The sequence below is a fragment of the Mustela lutreola genome, chromosome 2 (genome assembly GCF_030435805.1).
Source record: "Mustela lutreola isolate mMusLut2 chromosome 2, mMusLut2.pri, whole genome shotgun sequence".
Lineage (NCBI taxonomy): Eukaryota > Metazoa > Chordata > Mammalia > Carnivora > Mustelidae > Mustela > Mustela lutreola.
Window position 1 is genome coordinate 212,895,237 of NC_081291.1, and position 5,901 is coordinate 212,901,137.

Genomic DNA, 5,901 nt, shown 5'->3' on the forward strand with positions numbered 1-5,901 from the left:
CGACTCTCACCCCACGAAGGGGTAGATACAGGCAGGCACGTGTGAGCTGCCGCGGAAGAGAAATGAGATCTCTGACGCACTCCGGGCCATGGGAGGTAGGCTTTCATAATATTCTGGCCACAGAGAAGCCACGAGAAAGAAAAACAGAATGGGAGAAAGACTCAGATGAGATCCAACTTCTGGTTCCGTGTTTGCTGCTGCAAATAATAAAAGCTCACATTCCTGTCTGGCCCCTCCGTGGAGGAAAAGTGCTATGAGACTGGCGCATTTATGACACACTGGGGGCCTTTCTCCCAGGAGAAAATCCTTCGTGGTTTGAAAGAAAAATACAGCGCAGTTCCTGGGTTGTTTGCGGTCACATTTCCTCAACCACAGGCTTCTGCTTCTTTTTGATCCTGCAGAAACAAAGGCAGTTCTAACTAAGGAAACAGGGACCTTTGATGTTGGAATTGAATCTTAGTTGCTGGGAATCACGTAGAAATCAGAAGCCCATGTCTGAGGCAGGGGGAGCACTCAGTGACATCAGGGTCAGTGTGCCAGGAGGTTCTTGAGACAAGCAAAACCAACACTGACCAGTTACGTGGCACTGGGCAAAATCAAGAGATAGAGCCAGACTCTGTTTTCATGTCTGTAAGATGGGGATAATAACAGCCCATGACATTGTTGTCAGGATTAAGTCAGGCTTGGGTATGCAGGATGAGTTGACTCCTTTTTCCCTCCAAAACAGGTGCACATTTCCTCTACCTGGGATCCTGTCTTTGTGTATGTGCTATACATACAAACTGCCACAATCCTCGATGTCCCAGAGGTTTACTCTTGTACCTATTACTATTATTATTTATTCTTTTTTTTTTTTTTTTAGGTTTTTATTTATTTGAGAGAGAGAAAGAGACCATGTGAGCGCGGGGGAGGAGCAGAGGGAGACAGACAAACAGACTCCTCACTGAGTGTGGAGCCTGGTGCAGGGCTCAAGCCAATGACCTTGAAATCCTGAGCCAAAACCAAGAGTCAGACACTTAATCAACTGAACCATCCAGGCGCCCCATTATTATTTATTGTTAACGTCACAGTTTCATTGCTATTTTGGAGCGCTGGTTTGTTTTCTTTTTTAATTTCTTACTCAAGAAAATTTATCCAGCAGTCACTTCTCAGTGAAATATTACTGCCAAGTCCATCTACACGCCTCCTCCCTGGGTTTATTTATTTGTGGTTTATTTTCCCAGCAGCTACTACAATTCCAGAACACAGGGAGTCTCGTTCGTGGCTCACTTCTGGGAGACTTGACAGAAGCTAGTTAAATATTTTAGAAATTTCTCTTTAAAGAAAGGAGCTAAAAAGAATGAGGTCACTAGAGCTGCTAAAATGTGGTCCTACATCTCAAAGTCACACTTAAATGTCAAGGTTGTATTTGGCTTTCAGTGTTTTTGGAGGAGCCACAGTAATTTTATATTTGTGGTTTTCTTCAAAGTCAGTACTATGGTCTTACCTATTCACAACCTTCATAAATAAGTTCATGGCTCTGAAAATCAAATATATAACTATTCACTTTCCAGTTCAAGTAGATCATTAGGTGTGGTTATCATGAAAGTGGGACTTCAAATTCTTCACCAACCAAAGAAAATACAATCATAATCCAAGCAACATTTCAGAAGAGTGCTGCTTTATCTGGAGAAGCAAAATGTCGGCTGATGGTGAGATACACCCAAGAAGGTAAGAGGACCAGTTCCCATAGGTGTGACACCACTGTGGTGCCTCCAAAGTGATCACTCACAGCAGTTCCCCATCAGGGAAGACAGTACACCAGCACGATGCATTAGATCCTGAGGATTTCCCTTTTTGTGGAAAGAAAAAACAGGGAGTCCTTGAGAAGTTAGAGTTTCCAAGCCAACCCCTCTAGGCTTGTCACTTGTCTCCTGGAGTTGACTGAAACATCGGAGAAGGACAGGGAATTCTCAGGCTGGGTTGCTGACCCTTCCTGACCCCTGACACCTGTAGGAGAAACACATGTCAACCTCCAATAACTCAGAGACTTCACAGACAACATCTCTTTATAAAGAGCACCATTGTGAAAATGGTCTTATCAAGTCATTTCCATGTCCCACAGAAGGCTGAAAGAAATTTTCTTTGTTGATCTCTTGACAATCAATTGCTTACTAGAAAAACTCTTCACAGTGGTAGGAAACAGCTTGACACTGCTTTCCCAATATGAGCCACAATCCACTCTAGGATGAAGGAGGCTAAGTCTTCCAAAGACTGTCACTTCTCAGATATACCTGGATGTGGATGTTTGAGATGAAAAGCAGGGCCTATTTCCTCATCCACATTATTTTATTGAATAAAATAAGTAATATAAATACTTTAAAAAATCATTTTTCCCCTCAGGATTTAATATAACCATTTCATTTTGATTGAAAAAAAAGTCATAAGCCATAAATATATTTCTTGATTGACTTGAATTGGGCTCTCCTACAACAAAAGCAAAAATACTTCTCACCACTGCAACACAGCAGAATGTCTGTCTATTCCTCATTTGTGATAGCTCCCCTGTGAACAAAAAGCCTCCCTCTGAAGGTAACCTCTGGTCTGTCCTCTTGAATCTAGACGACACTCAGCCCATCCAGGGTTAGTCATTTTATTCAACAAATGTCACTGAACACTGCTGTATGACGGGTCCTGTACTGGGCTGATATAAAGGAATGCCACCATCCCTGACCTCAAGAAGCTCACAGGGGCTGGGGTGCCTGGTGCCTCTGTTGGTTAACCATCGGGCTCATAATTTCAGCTCAGGTCCTGATCTCAGTGTCAGGAGATCAAGGGCAGAGTTGGACTCCGTGCTGAGGATGAAGACTGCTGAAGAGTCTCTCTCTCCCTCTTCCCCTCCTCTATTCTCTCACTCTCTCTCTCTCAGAAAAAAAAAAAATTGAAGCTCACCGGGCTGTGGGCCTGAGTAGAGGGACCAGGGTTGCAAAGAGGCAAATGTGGAGAAGCCAGCTCTACCTGGTAAGGTTTCAAGAGAATTATTCCAATAAAAGTGTGAGCTCAGGCCTAACAAATGAGTGAACTCTATTCATTCATCCATCTCCCCAAGACAGTGTGGTAGTAGTAGAACAAAACAGAGGAACTATACATAGACCCACACAAATATGACCAAATGATTTTTTACAAAAGAGCAAAAGCAATTCAAAGGAAGAAGGGTGACCTTTTCAACACACGGCACTGGAGAAACTGGATGTCCATAAACACCACAACAACAAAATCATAACTTCAGTATAAACTGCTTACTTTCTACAAAAAAAAAAAAAAAAATTCAAATAGATGGTAACTCAAAATGAAAAATATAAAACTTTAAACTTTTAAGAAGAAAACATAGCAGAAAATCTTTGGGGTCTGGGGTTAGCAAAGCATTCTTAGGACACCAAAGAAAATAAAGTTGTTAAATTGGGCTTTAAAAGTTAAAATTAATTTTAAAATTTAAAAGTTCTGATCTGTGGGGTGCCTGGGTGGCTCAGTCATTAAGTGGCTGTCTTCGGCTCAAGATTGCAGGGTCCTGGGATTGGGTCCGCAGTCAGGCTTCCTGCTCAGTGGGAAGCCTGCTTCTCCTTTTCCACTCCCCCTGCTTGTGTTCCCTCTCTCACTCTGTCTCTCCTTGTCAAATAAATAAATAAAATCTTTTTTAAAAGTTTTGGTCTGTGGAAGCAGTTAAGCTACATATTTGAAAATCACTTAATTGATCAAGGGGACTTGTATCTAGAATATATCAAGAACTCCTAAGAATCAGTAAGGAAACAAACAACTTTTTAAAAAAATCAAAAAGCCTAAATAGACATTTTACCAAAAAATAATACAGGTGACAGATGAGTGCATGAACAGGTCTTCACCATTTGTCCTCAGACAAATGCAAACACAAATGCCCACAAGGTACCACCACACACCTATTAAAAATCTGATAATAGCAAGTACTGGTGAGGATGTAGAGAAACCAGAACATACAAACATTTCTTATAAAGGTGAACATAAGCTTCTCATATGACAATGACCCAGCAATCCAGACCTTAGGAATTTACCCAAATTCCTAACCCAATTCCCAGGCCCATAGGTCTACCCACAGATTTGTATACAAATGTTAATCTGAAGGGACTTGTTTGTTTTTATTTCTTTTTAAGATTTTATTTACTTATTTGTTTGAGAGAGAGAGAAAGAGCGAGTGAGGAGAGGCAGAGGGAGATGAAGAAAGAATCAAGCAGGCTCTGCATTCATCTCACGACCCTGAGATCAGAACCTGAGCCGAAACCAGAGTCCTACGCTAACTGGCTGAGCCACCCAGGGACCCCTGAAGGTTTCTATTCATAACAGTTAGAAGCAGGAGACAGCCCAAAGGTGCCTCCAGCAGTGGACGGGAAACAACGTGCAACAGTCACACAATGGTCATCACCAGCAGGAAAGAGGAACAGCCATGGCTTCCTACATGGACATGGGTGATCCCAAAAGCATTACGTTAAGTGAAAAAAAGTCTGAGACTGAAGACGACAACCTGTAGGATTCCTTTACTACAAAATGCCAGAAAAGTACAAAACCCCACAGTGACAGAAGGAAGAAGAGCAGGCCAGGGGCCCGAGGTGAGCAGGGGATTGGTTGCCAAAGGGCACAAGGGAAGTTTTGGAGTAATAAAATATTCTTTATCATAACTAAAGGTAGTCACATGACTGTACCTATTTGTCAAAACTCTTCAAATTGTATAGTAACTTTAATCCCCCCAATTTTATTGCACTTAAGTTATACCTCAACAAGGCTGATCAAAAAAAAAAAAAAAAAAAAAATCAATGGGAGGCAAAAACCCATAGGTGAAGCCAGAAGAGGTTAGAAAAGGTGTTGCAATGGAAGAATGTGCTCCAAGAGATACCAAAGTACACCTTAAGATGATCATCATTTTCAAAGTGTGCTATTGGTACAGCACAAATAATCAACTGACGTAGGTTCCAAAACCTGTACCATCCAGGTCAGTGTGCATTTCTAGTAAATACTTTGGAAGCAATTTAAATTAGTGGGGAAAGAATGGACTATTGAATCAGTTGAGTTGGAATCTGGATTCCATTTGGAAAAAGAATGAAGTTTGCTCCATAATTCACACCATTCTCAAAACTTAAATCATAATTGGTTGATTGGCCCTTGACTTAGCTTACAGGCTCACTCCATTGATCTCATTACCCTGTTAAATGCAGAAAGACCACTTAGCACATTATGATAAGGTCTTACCGTAAATAAAAAGGATTCTACCAAACACCCACACTAACTGTAGGCACTTCTGCCTTCTGATGGGAGGTGGCATCAATCATCACAGTGGGAAAATAATGATCTACGGTTGTTCCCAGCCACCTGCCCAGACAAAGGACAGAAAAAGGGCAAAGCTCCTGGTAGTCCTTCTGAGATGCCAAAGGGTGAAATTCCAAGGAGACAGATGATCTCAGGTCACTCTGATGCTCCTCGGATGTCCAGGGAAGGGGGTGAACAGCTAAAATTCTCTCTGTGTAACAAAAGGAATTTTGTAGAAGTCTCCTCAAAGAGCAGGGGGGCTGTAGTGTGGTGAGGAGGAAGGCAGGGAAGAATTCCTGGTGATGGGCTAGCCAAAGGACTTCCAAAGACAAAGCGGGCTAGCGGCTGATATGCAGTGTTAACTTGTCGGTGTCCTGCAGTGCAACCTCCCTTCTGTCACATCAAGTGTCAGGAAAGTCTTCTTACCCTGCATAGCTTGAGTGGGTGGTCTTGGGGAGAGCAACAGGGTGGAGAAGGTTTTCTTCCTTATTCCTGTTTTTTCCTTTCGTGAGGCTGGCCATCCATCAGCAGAAGGCTCTTCCATCATTTGTTGGAAAGAGTTACGGGGTCATCACTCAGACCCTGGCTCCC